This window comes from Micromesistius poutassou (genome assembly GCF_964030765.1).
Source record: "Micromesistius poutassou genome assembly, chromosome: 10".
NCBI classification, from domain to species: Eukaryota; Metazoa; Chordata; class Actinopteri; order Gadiformes; family Gadidae; genus Micromesistius; species Micromesistius poutassou.
In genome coordinates, this window is record NC_140280.1 from 16,966,017 (window position 1) to 16,974,350 (window position 8,334).

The 8,334-nt window shown below is 42.6% G+C and overlaps 1 protein-coding gene across 1 annotated transcript in view; it reads left to right on the plus strand.

Annotated features, from left to right (window-relative positions):
• The window catches only part of tmem132e (transmembrane protein 132E), an 88,936-nt gene that overhangs the window by 38,884 nt on the left and 41,718 nt on the right, over positions 1-8,334 (plus strand). The window lies entirely within an intron of this gene.

Genomic DNA, 8,334 nt, shown 5'->3' on the forward strand with positions numbered 1-8,334 from the left:
GCTAAAAAGATAACCAAAGCACATTGTCATATGCAGTCCCTGATTATGGAAAACAGGGAGAATTCTCCAAGGTAGCGGCCAAACTTTAAGCCCTGCATTTGTGGACGTATCGACAAGTTCATTGATCAGTATGTTGGATGACCGTCTTTCCATGCAGTAAAGCTGCTCTGGTGCACAAGAAAAAAAAAGAATTGTGAATTGTTACAATGCAAGGAGATTGTTGCTAGGAACAATCTCCTTAGCAACCTGTATTCTATAATGTATGGCCCCCTAATGGATGCATTGGCGGTACTTGAGACGTATGGGTTATATTAACTGTCCTGCAGAGTGAAGTCGTTCAACATGCAGCTGAAGTGCACTCTCCGCATTGCCTGGCGCGCCATGAGTGAAATGCTACATGGGTGAAATGCTAATGTGCATTAGCAGGACAATCATTAATTCAGGTTTCTAAGCGCAGCATTTAGGGTTTCCTATGAAACCTGGGCCTTACTTTGACATCACACATGATGACATAGTCAGGCTTTGGTATGAGGGTGTGGCTCGGAATCAAATGAGGGGTCCTGGGCAGGGGCACCATGACACCATACTATCTAAGAGGGCACAACTGGAGGTCATTAGGAGCGCGCTGTGCCCAAAGCAAAACATCTTTGGGACCAGATGCATGGCATATCTGTAGGCAACACATGTAATAGCATCACTCCTATCAGCCTAGCACCACTGTCACTGGCCTGGCCCTGACTGACACCAGAGAGGGGACGTAGAGGCCCATCTCTGATGGATTCTTCATTCTGAAATAGTTGATGATCAAGTGTTATTTTCTTGTGTACTTTAATTGCTATTTTTGATGAGTACAACTTATTACCTTACCAAATAATTCCTAGCGCTTATCCCTCGCATCTAGACGGCATGTTTACACCCACACCTTGTATGGTGCTTCATTCGCGAAAGAGCTTGTTGCATGTCAGTGATAAAGTATGCCAAATACAATGGAGAGTCCATTGAGTTCCATACTTCTGAAACTTTGGCAGCCTTCTGCATCATAGCAGAGACATATTTCATTGTCACATTTGCATGATTACTGGAAAGTTCAGTACATGTAAATTCATCTAATGAAATGTTTGTATTGTCTCCCTTTTGTATCAAGAATGAGGATATACTTTGTAAATCTCAAAAATATGAAATAAGATTCAGTGAATGCTACAAACAATAAAGTTATAGCTTCTTGAACTGATAACATTATTAATTCATGCGAGTAAGGCCAGTAGGGAACTAGCTAGCAGCAGTGGCGCTATAGTGACAGCAGTTCAGTAAATGTCATCATGGAAAGCACAAAGAGTTGACTGTTTTTGATCTTTTTTATGTTCATATCATGTAAAAACCTGATTACCCATGGGTTATTTTAGTGTCAAAGCAATCATTTTTTAAGATCTGTAAAGCAGAAGCGTGCAGCAATGCTTTTTCTTTTTCTTACCATGTCTTACATAGACATGTTGCAATGTTAGACTAAGGATGGTAGTTGACAGCCCTTTAACGGTATTGGTTTGAACACGAAACTCTCATCTTGAAAACTTGACCTTTCAATACTGGTATATGCATGTGCATAACCGAATGTGGACATTATCAAGACAGCTGTAGGGGAACAGGACAATAAGACTCACCGTTATAAATAATATAAATTCCATATCCGTTCATTTGACAGTTGAGAATATAAAATCTTGAACTTGGCACGTGCCCCCTCAGTTCAATAGGCCCTTCACTGTTTGTACTGGGTACTGGTTCAATCAAAGATTAAGATACCACAGGCCTGGGGAAGCAGCCTGCTAATTACAGTCACATTAATAACTTAAGGTGCGTTGGGCTCATACTGTACAATGATACTCGTTTAAAGCTTCGGCTGATTTAATTTTAGGAATCATAATACTAAAGCATTATACCAAGCAACACAAAAAGGAATGAAAACAATGTGAGACAAACGCTAGTGATACAAGGTTCAAGCGCATTAGCACACATTAACATGAAGATGCTCAAAGAGTTTTGGAAATGTAGGAGCGAGACTTGCGAAGCCTCCAGCATGTGCAGATCAAATATGTTCTGGAGCCCTAGAGCCTTAGCCTCTTATCCGTGGATTGGGTGGTGCGTGGGTTGTGAGGTGGGGTTGACTGCCAGGTCAAGCTGAAGGGCTGGGGAGATTAAAAACCGTAGCCTGTAGTTTGAAAAATACAAACAGAAAAAACAAAAGGAGCGATTCTGGCCGTGACCTCCTTTTCTAACCCTTACGTCTTAGCGGATCAGCGCTGCCCTGCATTGCTATATTTAGTGAACCGTGTCAAACTATCTCTGCCATTATGTTGAAATGCTTGCAATGGGGCCAAACATAATTTATTCTTTGAAACATGAAATCCCGGTCAGTTCTCTTTCCTCCTTCGAAACCAATACGATCAATATCTGGGTAGATGTTGAAACCATGAATGAAACACCTTTTAAATCTTATTTTGTAAATGTTTAAATCTTTTCCTGCAGTGGTATTGCATATTGCTTAAGAGAATAGCTTCTGCATTGTTATTATATGCTTCATAAATGATGTAACCATTCCTGATGCAACCGTTGCTAACTGTTGGACAGGCTCGAACTCAGCAAGTATAATAATTATTGATGGGATATTCAGATCTATATATAAATATAACTTCTGAATATTTATCCCTCAATATGAAATATGCACGTATCATTAGAGAGAAAGCACCCCCCTGCTGTCTTTCGAGTTGTTCCGAAGCCAGAAGATGATTTCACTGTTTATCCCCCAGATAATATAGTCTTCAGCATGTCAATGAACACCTTTATCACCCACACAAATGCAATTACACAGAGCCCGGGATAACAAGCTTCTTCTTATCTCCAATACCGCTCTATTTTCTGCACAATGCATGATTTATGATAAAATAACAACAACAAACATGTTACTAGATAATACTGATAGTGTGTTCATGAATCATTCAGCGTCGCACATTTTCTACAATATCTTAATCCTCCCTCATGAGTTGTGGCCGTCCCCCCCACTCCCCCAGAAAAGGTTGTGGGTTTATTTATTCATACTATTTATACCTAGATGTCTTTACAACACATTCTCAGTGACGTGTCACGTCATTAGCATTCCTCTAGCTCCACACAACCGCCACCGTCTCCTCCTCAATCCACCATTTCAGACCCAGACAGGCCAGCTGTAGCCATTTTTGGTGCCCTAGGCGAGATTTATGTAGTGCTTGCGCATAGCGCTTAAAACATTTTGGGCCCCACATTTTTTCCAGGCCCCATTTGGGGTCATTTTAATGTTAACATAAGATGACACACCTCTATGTTGGGCTTTCCGTTCCTCCTTCTAAATTGCACACCCGAAGGCTTGGGCCTTTTCATTGTGAAGAAATGTGTGAACTCTGTGATCAGTCAGTCAGCAATTGCTGGCTCTTCCGTCTCCAACTTGTTGTGATGTGCATCAGACGGTAACTCATCCCCCCACTTTCAGTGCGCAGAGAACATGTGCACCTGGCCAGGGCAGATGAATCATTAGGAGGAACAGGGGTTCAAAGTGTCTTTCTTTCTTCCTTTGTTTGTTCCTTTGCTACCTATAGGCATAAAATAATGAAGCCCCCCCCGGCAATTTATTTATATATTTTTTATTATTCTCATTATTCTCTCTCTTCTTTTCCTTTGAGACGATCAGCTTCCACCAGAAGGTGGCGCTCTTTAGGCCGACGGCCTACATGGCCTGCGCCTTTAGCCGACGCTCTTCCCAGGCCTTGGCACGCTATCATCGTTTCTGAGCCTGTCACCTGTGTTCACATCACGGGATTTAATCGGTTTGAACATCTGGATGTGTTTACCGGTGAAGTGATAAAACAAACAAACACAAACCAACAACAACAGAACATTGAGGGAAATGGGTGTCTTTGCCTCGACACACAGGGAAGCTTGTGGGTTTATTCTCTGTCTGGTCCCCCTGGCTCTGACGTGAGTCTCCTGGCTGCTTTGTCAGGTGGTTTGTTGGGTTGGTGTGGTTGTGACTTGAGTGTTTGTGTTAGGTGTTGCTTAATTACCATTGTGCAACCTATTTGAGGCGTTCATTCATTATAATTATATGAATTCATTATCATTCTCATTCATATTCATTACGTGAACTGAACGCTCGTACGAATCATAGGAACCTGGAACCTATTGTGTAAATATTAAAGCAAAGGAGATGCAGTAGTTACTATTGAAGTAAGGACCTAATCTTCTGCTTTGGAAATGTTCACATTTGACATGAATCTTGGCCGGAAATCCGATCATGGAATATATATTTTCTCTGCGACAACAAGCAAGCTAACACGACTTTAACCAGTATAATAAGAATACCAAGACAATTTAAATATTATTATATATTTTCTACCACGTTCATTCATAAGACTCTTTAGCGGCTGATGTGTTAGTTGCTAATTCAGGATGAAATCTTCTACAAGAGTGAGTAAAAGGCTGGTTGGCATTCATGTGGTGTCCATCGTCCATTGTGTCGTAGCTGCCAAGAAACACAGTCAGCCATTTGTGCATCCTTGCACATTACCGTCAGGAAATATGACTAGTCCCCATTAAGTAAGCATACGTCTCTGAACAGTTTTCTTAGCTATCGTCATTTCTCAGAGCGTTTGACCCCCTCAATTAATCAGATCAAAAGGGGCCCTGATCAAAGGTGGAAATTCTCTGCCCAGTGCCTAGCCGTGGAAGCTCTGTGACGCAGCTTTTGAAAGCTTTTGAAATATAGATATATTTTTGCGAGCACCAAATGTAGACAGCACATCATTAGTCAAATGGATGGAGCAGTGGTCACACTTGAGTGTGTTGGCCCTCCTCTCTTCTCCAGATGCAATTACTCAAACTCTCATTAGCTTCTCCTTCAGCATTGTTTGTCCTCCCGCCTTTAGATTTTAACAGGTCTTTCCTGCAACTTTGTTGTCTGAGAAATATTGGCTGTTGTTTTATAAAATTTTTGTTCCATTAAACTAAAAGCATATTGCAAAAAAAAGGCATTTAAACATATTTTCTTTATTTTTCTTTATATTAATTGTGATATCTGCTTCCTAAAATACATCTTGTTTATTTTTGGAGTTCTACTGTGATTGCGCAAATGTTGACCGCTGCCTATATACACATTTTTCAGGCAAATTGTGGTTGTGCTTTATACGAGAGTGGCCAATTTACAAATGTGTTTGACCGAAATCGGTCCGCGATGATTTTGCCATGCTGCGATTTCGCTCCGTTGTGATGATGCCCCAGCCAAAACAGGTTGAACCAGTTACAAACATTTTTTTTTCTTTTCTGATGATCCTTGCATTTATTCCCATGCTCTTGAATAGTGCTACTGCTGCAGTGCACTATCATTGAAAAATTTTGAAAAAACATTGCAAAATGTATAAACCACCTTCTTAGTTGTATGATCAAAGCAGTGTGTCTTCTTTGGAACTTAATTGGGTCGTATTTCCAAATAGAGCACTCACAATGGCGGCGCAATACAGCCGCGTTATGACTTCCAACACTGCTCCAGGCCTTCGCAATACCACTCATTATGTTAAACACAGAACAAGACCATGAAATATTCTGAAGTGTGTGGTCCTTTCTATTACGGATCCGAAAGAGACCGAAAATGGTCAAAAATGCAGCCATTCTGGTCTCAGTCTGGAGCCCTGCGTGTAATCCTTTGACACTATCCTGCCATATAAACATCACAGAATTTCAAAGGCTTTTCACAGACTCATTGATTTGTTATGCTGCAGCTTTTCAATGCTAAACACTAAAGTTCAAATCAAAAGAGTGTCTTTGTGAGACTCAACTTTCAGCAACACGTGGTGGCCTTTGGGTATGATTTGATGTACTTTAGATTGGGGATTTATTACTGCAGCCTTTACATGGGTGCGGCCTATATACAGGGTTGTTTTTCAAGCCTTAGTTGTTAGCAAGTGGAGCTTGCTATGTTTGGGTCTATATGCACGTAATTACCTTAGTGTAATTTAAGGAATTTGCCTATCGATGGATATTTACTGTAAACATCTTGAGTTAGATTTGTGTGCTTTCTCTATATTTAGTTGTTTGTATTAGGATGAATTATACTTGCAAAATGCTCTCCTGGACATAATAACAAAACATTAGAGATCATTCTATTATAGAAAAAAAAGTCCCATTCCCTGAGAAATACTGAAAAAAAATTGCAAAGTGCATCAACAAAGCCAATTTAGTTGAGCTTTTCTTCTTTCTTTCTTTCTTTCTCTCTTTCTTTCATCTTCTTGTTATTTTGAAACTGCATCTCAAGCCTGAGGGAGTGGAGGTCAGGGCTTTTATCAACTGGCTACCTGTGTCCATTTCCCCCCACTGCCGTGTATATACCATGTCTGCCTGTCACAGGTGGAGTCGCTTTTCACTGAGTGATGTTGAGACAAATAGGTGGAGATCTCATTGCACCGTTTCCCCCGGAGAGAACTCTGGCTGCTCTCTCTCTCTCTCTCTCTCTCTCTCTCTCTCTCTCTCTCTCTCTCTCTCTCTCTCTCTCTCTCTCTGGGGTGGGGCTCTGGACGGCGCCGTGGTTTTGTGGAGGAGAGACAGAGACGGCGGACACTCAAGTACCCTGGTAGCTAGAGACATTTGATGCGCAATGAGCCCTGTGGAAAATTAAATTTGCCTCCTCCCGCACACCCACTCATCAGCGGTTAGTAGGTTTTTATATCATAGAACCTCTTGTTGAACTTAGATTTACTCTCCCGGCCGGCTGGATTTACATATCAAACCTCATAAATACGGCCTAATGGTAACACCACCGCAAACTAATAGCGAAGCTCCTATATAAACGGTTTGGTATCGTAGTTCTATACAGTGGAACAAGATGCGAAGCCAGGGAAAAAAACTTGTCAATGTCTATAAAGAATCACAGCAATTAGACTCGCCCACTGGCGAGCAATCACTCTGCAACAAAGCGCTCATCTGTAGCCCCTGCAGTTGGCTAAGCACACGCGTTTCAGTGCAAGAGGGGCGTACCAAAACCCCAGTATTGGCCCAGGCTGAGGAAGGGAACGGTCTCACGGGTTTATGAAGCACTATGCGTCTCGCAATATGCGTCCATTCAATTATGGCTAAGATGTCATTTACAGCTAGTGATTTCTCATTTTGTGAATTCCCAGGTAGGGACGGCGGGAGAACCGTATCAAGCCCCGGCCAGCCCATGTGATTAGATCCTGTTCAGCAGGACAGTAACGATATCAACTCCAAATCTAATCAACCTTACTCTTACGCGCTTACACACACGCGCACGTACGCACGCACGCACGCACGCACGCACGCACACAAACTGTGCTCATGTTCAGGCCGAGTCGGTGTCAGTTTGTCTGCATGGTGTTAGTGTTTCTACTGTTAAAGCCGTTATCGTAGCCTGACCACGTGGCTGATGTCTGCAGAACTCCCAAACACCGGCAGCAGACTCACAATTGTAGGTAGCGCAGGAGCAAATCGGATTCCGATCAACGTTTTACAAACATTTTTAGCTCCAGATTTTTGTCTCTTTTGTCACTTTAATGCCACGGTTAAGAAGGTGTGATGTGTGTGAGGTTCTGTCTGTGTGCTTCTGTCTGCGTGTCTATGTGTGTGCTTGCCTGTGTGTGTGTGTGTGTGCCTGTGTGTGTGGCTTTGTGTGTTTGCGTGTGGAGCGCAGGGTGTGATCCGTGAGAACATGAGCACGGGCTGGGGGAGCTTTGACGGGTAGCGGCCCAGCTATATGCAGTGCCCTCTCTCTCACTCTCTCTCTCTCTCTCTCTCTCTTGGTCTATGTCTCCCTCTCTTCCTCTCTCTCTCTGTCAGCACATCTTAAAACCCAGCAGCACATCGGACCAGTGCTGTCGCCTCGTCAACTCTGTGACGTTCACCGTGCTGCTGATGATGCCGCGCCCGGGGAAAAAAAAACCTGGCTAAAAGAAAAAAGCGAGCCGATTAGTTCCAGCTCTTCCCAGACAAAGTGAAGGCTTCGGCTTGTCGGTGTAGAAGACATAAATAAACTTGCTGTGATACGGTTATTGTTACCTTTTACCTACTGCTGGCTCTTTGGAGTGCTACTGAATGGCAAGTGATGAGACAAACACATGGTCTGTGCAAGAACACCAGGCGTTGTTGATTGTTGTTTCAACACTGCTGCCTGTAACGTTGGCTTGCACCGTGTCGCTGCCATACACAAACATCAGACCTCCAAAGAACAACAGCCTCAGATGTCATGTGACCAGGGTCCAATATGAACTATACTTAACCCAGAAAATTATTAACCTGCCAAATTAT